The sequence below is a fragment of the Mastomys coucha genome, unplaced genomic scaffold (genome assembly GCF_008632895.1).
Source record: "Mastomys coucha isolate ucsf_1 unplaced genomic scaffold, UCSF_Mcou_1 pScaffold3, whole genome shotgun sequence".
Taxonomy (NCBI): Eukaryota; Metazoa; Chordata; class Mammalia; order Rodentia; family Muridae; genus Mastomys; species Mastomys coucha.
In genome coordinates this window covers 11,014,141-11,025,030 of record NW_022196909.1, presented here as the reverse complement: position 1 = coordinate 11,025,030, position 10,890 = coordinate 11,014,141, and the positions used below count along the sequence as shown (strand labels likewise).

At 48.1% G+C, this 10,890-nt stretch overlaps 2 long non-coding RNA genes across 4 annotated transcripts in view; one reads left to right on the top strand and one right to left on the bottom strand.

Annotated features, from left to right (window-relative positions):
- Window positions 1–1,339: 1,339 nt before the first annotated feature.
- LOC116074869 lies at window positions 1,340–1,985 on the bottom strand. Its single transcript, XR_004112321.1, has 2 exons — window positions 1,839–1,985; window positions 1,340–1,727 (listed from the first exon to the last, which is right to left on the bottom strand). It is a non-coding gene; the product is annotated as an uncharacterized LOC116074869 (long non-coding RNA).
- LOC116074868 overlaps window positions 1,670–10,890 on the top strand; it is a 16,009-nt gene continuing 6,788 nt past the window's right edge. For 2 of the 3 annotated variants that reach the window (XR_004112320.1, XR_004112318.1), the window contains exons 1-2: window positions 1,670–1,713; window positions 2,528–2,673. This is a non-coding gene — a long non-coding RNA (uncharacterized LOC116074868). Of the gene's footprint in view, window positions 1,714–2,527; window positions 2,678–10,890 lie in introns of all 3 variants that reach the window. The other variant, XR_004112319.1, reaches the window with a different exon arrangement.

Genomic DNA, 10,890 nt, shown 5'->3' with positions numbered 1-10,890 from the left:
CCCACTCCCCCTCCAGCCCTGCTCCCCCTCCAGCTCCGCTCCCCCTCCAGGCCTCCCTGACACAGGGCTTTCCCCTCTAGCTGCTCAGGGTTTGAGGATAGATCACAGCTCCAGGTACTGAGACCTCTATGACTACACTAGAAACAGGCCTTGGGGTGCTTCCAGGACCCCAAGGATGGGGTCAGGAGGTCAAAGGTTCTTGAGAACACAGATGGGGAGAATGGGGTGTGAAGGCTATTCCTGGTTGTCAATTTGACTACATCTGGAATGAACTATAATCCAGAAACGGGGGGGGGGCGGGGGGGACACACCTGTGATTCAGCTCTTGAGGCATAGCGGCCATGAAAAGCTTAGGCCCAGGCATGGTAGTATATACTCCTTTAATCCCAGGCAAGCAGATCTCTGAGTTTAAAGCCAGCCTGGGATGGAGCAAGTTCCAAGTAAAGAAGAGTTTAGGTCTAGGCGTGGCGGTACACACCTTTAACCTGGGCCACACCTTCTGCTGGAGGCCTACATAAGGACCACGGAAGAAGGCAGGCTTCTTTCTCTGCCTGCTTGCACGTACTTGCCAGCACATCTGTTGGAACCTCCTTCCGAATTCCAGCTTATACAGAGACCAGCCGAAACATCTAGCCTCAAGGGACTGAGCAACTACTAGATTCTTGGATTCTTGGGCATTTTCAGCTGCCCATTGTTGCGTTAGTTGGACTGCAGTTTGTCAGTCTTTCCAATAATCTCCCTTGATTTATAGAGACATTCCATAAGTTCTGGGACTTCAGAGAACCCTGACTAATACAGGGGGACAGGACTTATAAGTCCTGTAGGAGGGGGCAACAAACCATCCAAGAAAGTGTCAGGCATGTGCAAGTTTTTGAAATCACAATGTGATGTTGGGAGCTGGAGAGATGGCTCAGTGCTTGAGCACTGACTGCTTTTCCAGAGAACCATGGTTCAGTTCCGAGCAACCATATGGGAGGCAACAATTGCCTGCAACTCCAGTTCCAGGGGACCAAACACCCTCACAGAGATACTACAGCAATGCCCAGAAAATAAATAAATAAATAAATAAATAAACCATTAAAAAAAATTAAAGATGTGGAGCTGGAGAGATAGCTCAGTGGTTAAGGAGCACTGACTGCTCTTCCAGAGGCCCAGAGTTCAATTCCCACATGATGGCTCACAACCATCTGGAATGGGATCCAGTGCCCTCTTCTGATGTGTCTGAAGACAACCACAGTGTACTCACATATACAAAATAAGTAAGTCTAAAGTAATATAAAATAAAAAATAAATAAAGATAGGATGCTATCTCCAGAATAGTTCAAACATACGAGAACAGTGCACTAGAGTTAAATTTATTTTCATAATATTTAAGTTGGCAATTTTATGTTGGGATGTGTTCATAGCTATCACTGGTGGCAGGTGACAGGCCAGCCACAGTTGGACACGCATGGTATGGCTAACTTTGAAGTTGCATTTGGTCATTCAGGGCATCAGGGACCTAATAGAGATGAGGGGGCGCCATTGGAGGGCAAGGACCTCTAGAAGTTCCTGTGCCTGGTCTGGGACAGGTTCCAGCGGGCATGGCAAAGTTCTCAGGCTTCTCTCTGCTCATGATGAGGAATCTGATTGGTGGGACCAGGGGTTTCCTCAAATGATGTCACTTCCTGTGGGCTGACCCCATATGTACAGGGAGATGCTGGGTGCGTTGAGGTGCGAAACAGCAGCTGTGGGATGAGAGTCCGAACATCTCCTACCATCCGCTATGTGACCTTGGATTTGCCTCTGCCCCTCTCCCCTTCCCCTCCCCACCCTGGACCCCATTTCCAAGACTGTACCAGGAAGGCAGTTGAAACCGATGCCCTCTGGGAACTTCCCCAGTCTTAACCCATTCAAGGAACGCAGGAAGGAGCAGGACCCTGGGCACTGGACCAGGATCATCTTCCTGGAGGCCTTGGAAGATCTTCCTAACCTTGGACATGACTCTCAGAACCACACATTCCAAAGCTACGCTAGAGCTCACCTAACAATGGAGGTGACCCGGCAGTAGGGCGCCTCCCTAGACTCTCCCACCCACGGGAAACCCCTTCGGTTAAAAACACTTTTGTGAGCCTCAGCTTACTTTATAACTATGCCAGCAAGGTCTCACCTAGTCAGCTGGAGACAAAGTCACTTGTCTTCTTTCTGTCCTCAGGGCTCACCCTGCCACAGCTAGGGTCCAGCATCTTTGCTGCCCCTCCCCCACAGGGGGGGGCTTCTCCAAGTACACATCTTCCTTTTGAAACCATATCTTCCGACAAGCACGGTGCAGAACACGGTCTCTCTGGGACCTGAGACTTTTCTTGGCAGCCAGACACATCTCGAATTGGCATGTCTTTTCCCCCCCCCCCCCGTATAAACTCCCGCTCTTAGCTTGCATCTCCCCCCCCAGCTCCCCTGACTCACACTCTTTCTCTCAGCAAAGCATAGCTCTCGCATCTCCCCTCCGTACCCTGCCTCAAGCTGTCTGTGTTTTCTCCTATCTCAGTTCCAACCTGCCACGGTATCAGCGTTCCCAGCAGCCTCGTGTCCTGCACGTAAGCTGTTAAGTGGCCATCTGTGCGCTGATATAAAGAATTGAACAAGACGTGGTCAAGTTCAGAGAAAGCCCGGGTGTCTCCAGAGACCAGCCAGGTTGGTACGGACTTATTATTAGATCTCTTTTCGATACAGTCACTTAGCCAGCCAGGGACCTGTGCACAGCAGAAGTCCCAGAGTATCTGCTAGGACTTGAGACATCCACCCTCATGGACTGAACAGCTAGCTGCCAGACCTCAGTCTTCCATTGTGAGGCAGCCATGTATTAGACTAGCCTGCAGGCCTAGTAAGCCTCATGTATATGTATATGATATGATGTATATGATGTATATGTATATGCATTCTATCAGTTCTCTTCCTTCAGAAAACACTGACTAATACAGACTGTAGTGTCATGCAAGATTCGAGAATTATTAAGGATGAATTTTTAAAGTGCCAGACTGTGTTAAAAAGCATTCTGTACAGGACTTCCCGTTTGCTCATACCTACAGTTGCCCAAGACTCCCAGATAGCAAGGTGAACACTGAGAGCCCAGGACTGGAAATATGCAAAGGCCTCGTCACCGTGAGGAGCAAGGAATTTAATGACTCCATTCATGAAACTTTTGACAACTTGGCAGAAAACTAGGGAAGATGACGGTGCTGGCTGGTTGCTTCTAGGATCTCTGGGTAAACTGACACGGGGGAAAACGTGATGAGAAAGTTAACAGGCTCCAGATGCACATGAATAGTCCACAGGTTTCTAAGTGTGCCCTAGAAGAGAGTCTTCGCCCTGGCAGCCATAGGACCCACATTGCCAGAAATGGATCCCAACCCCTCATTATAAGACTGGGAAGCCCTAGGACCTGTCAGCCTCGCACCATGGGAGCAGGACAGAGCAGGCTTCTCATGACTTGGCCACAGCTCTAGTGTGTGACATGTGATCACTTCTACCGTGCTGCTTGGCACTAGTGTAAATTGAATGTGGCGTTGCTACAATACATCTTTTTTTTTCCTTAGGAAAATGGGACCTTGTATTAACATCCTCAGACGTTTCTGTCTAAGTCTCTGCAACTGTGTCTGCAAGTTCTCTCAGAAGCTTCCAAGATAATTCATTTATGTTAGGAGAAGACAAACTCATCTAAACTAGCTAGCTGTCCAGAAAACATAAAAAAAAAAAGTTCTTGGCTCCATATACAATTTTAAATGCGTCTATTAGAAAAATATCTCTTCCAAGTGAAGCAGCCAGTTACAAAAGTCTCTGCCACAAACATGCCGGGAGATTCACTTTTGTCTATTTATACAAATAGGTTCTGCAAACCCGTAAGAAGAAGACATCCAAACCAGGAGACATGAGTCACGGGAACGAATGGGTGGTTTTTAGAGACAGGAAATGCAAGAGGCCAATGAGCGTAGGAAATACGCTCCTTCTCTCATGATTAATGCAAAGCAATAATGAGATTAAATCAGTAGATCACGCGATTAGGAAAAATTAAAGCGATGAAAGCCAATGCTGACAAAGATATGGAACAAGCTTGCCTACGTGGCTGTTAAATGCGGAAATTGCTACAATATATTTGAGAGGATATTTAATAACATACATCAAAAGTTGAAATGTATGCATTTGCCTTTAGGGATTTGACCACGTAACTCAAAAACATATGTCCTGGGATATTCCTTGCATAGAGACAGATTAAGGCTTTGTTATTGGTTGGCTTGGCCCCCTATCTAAGAGATGAAACTATGCAGCCATTAGGAAGAACAAAGTAGAGGCTGGTAGGGGATAACTCTGTCCGTAAAATGCTTGCCTTGCAAGCAGGAGGACTTTAGTCTAATTCCCCAGAACTCCTCTGAAAAGAGCCAGACAAGGTGGCCTGTGTTTCTAACCCCACTCCAGGGGGGATGGAGACAAGCACATCCCTGGGCCCCACTGGCCAGCCAGTCTAGCCTGCTTGGTGAGTTCCAGGCCAGTGAGCGACCCTATTTCAGAAAGGAGGATAGTGGCCTAAAGAATGGCGACTGAGGATGTCCTCTGGCCTTGTGTCAAAACCTGTGAGCACACAAGGGTACACTCACCCCCCCCACACACACACATGCATTCCTTCCCTGCCCTACACAAGAGAATGGAGTGGCCTCCTGATGGCTTAGGGGTTGATAGGAAAGGCACTCCAAGACACTGCTTGAAAGGCGCAGGCAGGAGAATCTGAGGGCAGGGCACCGATGCACCAATCTACCTTTTTGATGTCCCAAAGAGCCATTTCCATCTCTGTCCCCACTCTCATGCTCTCATCGCTCCCCCTTTCTCTGCCCCTCCCAATCTCTGCCCCGTTAGGCTTTCAAGAGACCCTGGGCTCCAAGTGTGGCCACGAGCTCCTCTGCGGCCTCTGTGACTTAACTGTTTTGGGGGAAGTAGTTTCCCTTAAATTCTTGGCATGACCTCAAACTGTGGATCTACTTCAACGTCTGCTTCCTGGGGTGGGCAGCATCATCTCCCACCCAGTGCTTGGGTCCTCCTAACCCCCCCCCCATGACACTCAACAGCCTCTCCTTTTCCTCCTCTACGCCAGCTGTTTCTGTGGTCAGAACTGGAGCGTAGCCGGAGGTGGGGGCTCTGGCCATCTCTGCTCTGAGTGAGTGCTCACCTCTGCCTTCTCGAGACCCTGCACCCTTTTATTCAGCACCAAACCACTAGACCCCAGGGTGTGAGGGAGTCACAGTGGGACTGTGACACAGTCAGACAGCAGCCCTTCAGAGGGTTTCTAGTTCAGGAACGGCATGGGATGCTGACAGATGACAATGCTGTCCAGAGTCACGCTCCAGCACACCCTTGATTTTTTTTTCCCCTGTACACATCGAAGTCTCTTGAACAGAGGAGAGCGAAGAAAATGGATTGCTTGGCCAGTTTCCTCCTTCCCACTCCTAATCTGATTGTAACGTAGCCTTTGAAAAGTGAGGGTGTGCTGGCTCTGGTTCTCCGGAAACCTCGGGCACCGAGAGGAGGTAATTGGTGGGGACGTGATTGTCCCTTTTCAGTTGGGGGCTAGAAAACAGAGTCATTAGCAGCTGTTTGAGCTTGGGAGAAAGCGTGCGTGCACACACACACTCGTGTGTGTGTGTGTGTGTGTGTGTGTGTGTGTGTGTGTGTGTGTATGCACATGTGTGCTCTTGAATGCTGTGCACATACTGGGAAGCTGAGTGTGAGAATGAGGAGGGATGATCTGCATGCTTCAGAAAATAATGATGATGAGGAGGAGGAGGAAGAGGGAGAAGAGAAGGAGGAGGAGTGTGGCGGGTGGTGTGGGGATGTGCAGGATATCTGGGGTCTCTCCACCCACTAGCATCGAAATTGCTATAACTACAGATTAAGTGATTCTGACCCCAGGAGGCAAGGAGCACTGTTTCCAAGGGAACCACACGCCTCAATCACAGTCCCCGGAAGGGAGGGTGAGCCAGGATGGAGCAACCTTCCCCTGTCCAGAGCAGCAGCCCCAGCCTGTGGGTCCCTCAGTTCTGCTGTAACTTGCTGAGAGCCCTGAGCTGGGCCCTTCACAGTCATCTCCTGGCTGAGCTTGCACTAGCAGGGGGCTGGAGGCAGGTTGGGTCCCAGGGGAGATACGCTCAAGTATGGGGGCCTGGATTTGATCCCCAATGCACAATAAACAAACAAACAAACAAAACCACCTCTTAATGGTGGTCCTCCTTGTAATCCAAGAGCTGTTGAGATGGAGATGGGAGGATTTCTCACTGGCCAGCCATCCTAGCCTGAAAATGAGGATCCCTGGGTCCTAGTGAGAGACTCTGTCTCAGGAGGGCTCCCGAGATTGACCTCTGGCCAGTGCCTGCGCACACACACACACACACACACACACACACACACACACACACGAACACCTGTACATCCATGTGCCAGTGCAGACATACACTAAAAATACGTCTGACAAAGCGTATCTATGGATCCACCAATTCTGTTTCTCTTGAGACTACTCACTCCAGTGTGAGCCTAGCCTTCCGGGTGGGGCTGGGGGACCCAGGGAAGCCACCTCACTTGACACGCTGCTACTACTTCTGGTAGCTCTAGCTGCGTCACCCAGCAGGGGAGAAGGGTCCCCTTTAGGGTGAGAGTGGGAGCCCCAAAAGCCAGCAGCAACAGAAACAAAAGGGGGGACTAGAACAAGAAGGCCCTGAGCCTGCCATGAGGAACTGAGGCCAACTGCTGCCACTGTTGCTTGGACCAGGAGTCAGCCGGGTCAGGGCAACCCAGGACCCATTCCAGGATCAAGGGGGACACGGGACTGTGACAATGCACAGAGCCTTGTGAGCCTTTCTTGGGGCAGGTGCCATCCTCCAAGCCTCATGGTCTTCGCAGCTGATAAACAGAGAAGGCTGGCACATTTATGTGCCTAGCAAGTAATGGGTTCCCTCTGAGAATAAGCAGTGTGTATGTGTGTGTGTGTGTATGTGTGTGTGTATGTGTGTGTGTATGTGTGTGTGTATGTGTATGTGTGTGTGTGCATGTGTGTGTGTACACATGTGCACTTGGGTGGAAGGCTTGGTGTCATCTCCTCTCTCCACCTTGTTTTTTTTTTTAAATACCTGTCTGTCTGTCTGTCTGTCTGTCTGTCTGTCTGTCTATTTATCTGCACATTCGTGTTTTGCCGGCATGTATGTCTGTATGACAGTGTCAGATCTTGAAGTTACAGACAGTTGTGAGCAGCCATGTGGGTGCTGGAAATTGAGTCTAGATTCTCTGGAAGAGCAGCTTCTAACCACTGAGCCATCTGTCCAGCCCCTGCCATCTTTCTTTTAAGAAAGAATCTCTCACTGAATCTGGAGCTTACCAATTGCTGGAGAGCCCCAGGGATCTTCTTTCTTTATTATTATTATTTTTCCCCCAGGGATTTTCTTATCTCCAGTAAACACCCCCCTACACACACACACACACACACACACACACACACTACTGGCATGCACCATGTCTGTCTTTGTACATAAGCACTGGAGGCCTGAACTCGCACCCTCTGGGCAAGCACTTTACTGACTGACCATCTCCCCATCCCCAGTCATTTTTATAAATTTCCAGGGTAATGAGTCTCACTCCTCAGTGAATATGAGCAAGCTTTCTAAATCATCAGGGTCTGGGTTAGACCCAGAGAAAGCCTGGCTTTGGACCTGTGTTTCAATATTGAAGATACTCCACGAGGCTCCTTCTCTGAGTTGATGCCACAGATGGCAGAGCGGAGAGAGGAGGTGGCTGGCATATGTGGGGACATGTGTATATCCATATGTGAACAAGAGGACCAGGGGCCTGGGAAGGGTCCTCCTAGGACTTCGGCTAATAACTATAAACCAAAGCCTTGTGGGATCAGAAAAAGAATAAGCAGTAAGCACCAGAGCTCTACAGGGCTGGGGATGGCTCCTGTCAACCTCCGCCAGGACAGAAAACCTTGTCATGTCGTCTCTAGAAGGCTGTCACCTTTGGTGGTGGGGCGGACTTAGGGTGCTCTGGACCAGGGCTTGAAAGAATCGTGAAATGGCCCACACAACAACAGGCTCAAGCTGAGGAATGTGTACAGGCCCAGCATCCAAAAGGGAATGGTTTACAATGGCTGGCATTGAAATAAAAAGCGCCAGGCATATCAGGGTTTGATTACTGGCTTAGGAAATTGCCATGAAGCTAGAAGCTTCGAAAAGTGCTGACTTCTCTTTCAGAAAGATTTCTGGGCACTGCCTTGCTCTGCTGGGTTCTGCTTCTAGATTCAAACAGCTGAAGCCCGGACATCCGTTTGCCGGGTTCTCAGCCACATTGTTGGGTTGTCTTCTAAGCTCAACTCCAGTTCTTTGTTTGTGTGTTTGTTTGTTTGGAGGTTTTTGTTGTTATTTGTTTTGTTTGAGACACGGTTTCTTTATGTAGCCCTGGCTGTCCTGAAGCTCGGTAGAGCAGGCTAGCCTCTAACTTACAGAGATCTACCTGCCTCTGCCTCCCGAGTGCTGGGACTAAAGGTGTGTGCCAACACTGCCTGGCACAACCGCGGTTCTTAATTCTCTAGCCCCAAGGCCCTCGTTTCCTTGGTTCCTGCCAGCTAGGGCTATCTACAGCTCCTTGAGATTGTCCTCATTCCTGTCATAGTATCCTACCCAACCTCAAAAGCAGTGATTCATCCTATAATACACAAAACACATATAATACATGCACTATCATACGTCAAAAATCTCCTGACCTCCCTCAACAACATTTGCACTTAAAGAGGACTTACTTACCTGATTCTTGTATATGTGTGTGTACCTCTGTGAGTTTCTGTGCAGTACATGTACCCAGGTATCCTCAGAGTCCAGAAGAGGGTGTTCGATTCCCTTGAATTAGCGTTATGGGTGGTTGTGAACCTCCATGCGGATGCTGCGAACTTAACCCAGGCCCTCTCTAAGAACAGCAAATGCCCTTAACTGCTGAGCCATCTCTCCGGCCCCTGACATCTTTGCTTCTAGAGACTCATGTAATTACACTAGACATTCCTTGGCCCATGTAATTGGTATAATCATCCCCTTTAAGGCCAAGTCAATAGTAAACTTAATTACATTGGGAAAGTACCCTCTTCGAGCTTGGCGCAGTGATGTCTGCCTTTAACCCCAGCACTTGGGAGGCACAGGTAGGCATATCTCTAAGTTGGAGGCTAGCCTGGTCTACACAGTGAGTTCCAGGACAGCCAGATCCAGGACTGTCCTGCACAGAGAAACAATGTTTAAAAAGGAAAGAAAGGTTTCCTTTTCTATGTAAAGTAGTGTATAGACAGTCCAGACTAGCACACAGATCTTCCCAACAGATGCTTCCTGGCCTCTGTGCAGGGAAGCAGGAAAGGTGAACGCACAGAAATGGGCCAGGATGGCAGAGGTGATGGAATCTGCAGACGGGGGATGCCAAAATACATCAAGTGTATTTATTTGTTTTTAAATATTTATTTATTTATTCTATGTATATGAGTACACTGTTGCTGTCTTCAGACACCCAAGAGGGCATCGGATCCCGTTAAAGATGGTTGTGAGCCACCCTGTGGGTGCTGGAAATTGAACTCAGGACCTCTGGAAGAGCAGTCAGTGCTCTTAACCACTGAGTCATCTCTCCAGCCCCTTCAAGTGTATTTACAAAGAAAGAGTAAAATGTGGTCATACCAAACAGGAGGAAACAAAACAAAACAAAAAAGAAAAGAATGAGGTATAAAAAGAAAGTTAAAGATTTTTTTTTAAAAAAATCTAGTATCTGAAATTAAAAATTCAGATAAAACTAACCAAGATTAAATACAGCGGATGGAGGTGAAGTGGGGAGAAATCGGTGACTGTGAAGAGACAACAGTAAAAACTACAAAAAAAAGTGTGGGGGTTGGGAACGCAGGAACAAAACAGGCTGCAGGGCATTCTCAAGACATCAGAGCCATTAGAAAGAGGGATTTTTTTTTTTTAACAAGTCATGTTTAAAACCTTTGCAACTTAAATGAAATTGTAAATGTGCAGATCTGAGGATCCTCTCGAACCCAAATCAGAGGAAACATAAAAAAAAAAAAAAAAAAAAAAAAAAAAAAAAAAAACCGGAATACAGGAGCCAAAAGAAATGAACAAAGCTAGACCCAAGGCAACTGGAGGCAAAGGGATGCAAGGGCTTTGCTGGCTTCCACTCTGGTACCAGGGTAATTCAATGGAAAACGTGCCTTCTTCTGTCTTTCGGAAGAGTTTTGTTGAACTGGTCTTACTTCGCCCCTAGCAAGGTAGCCTGGCATTTCCTCCGGTAAGTGTGGAAGAACCCCACCTTCTTTCTCCTCAGGTCTGATGTCTTTAAGTCAACTTTTATAATGTTTTTGTTGTTTTTATTTTTTAAAATTATCTGTAGTATAGTGTAGTGTAGGGTATGTGTGTGAGAGAGTATGAGTGTGTGTGTGTGTCTGTCTGTCTGTCTGTCTGTGTCTGTGTGTGTTGAGAGAGCATGTTTGTGTATGTTTGTGTGGGGTGTGTGTGTGAGAGAGAATTTGTGTGTGTTTGGGTGGTGTGTGTGAGAGAAGGAGAGAGGAGAGACACACAGAGAGAGAGAGAGAGAGAGAGAGACAGAGACAGAGACAGAGACAGAGAGACAGAGAGACAGAGAGAAAGAGAGAGAGAGAGCAGCCCCATGTGCAATTTTAAGAGACCAGAAGAGGACGTTAGATCTCCTGGAGTTACAGGTAGTTGTGAGCCTTGGGCACTGAGAACTGAACCCAATTCCTCTACAAAAGCAGTACACGCTCTTTGCCACGGACACCTGCGTGATGGCGGTATTTGAGGCGAAAACTTCAAGGAAAGTCAGCCTCCTGCC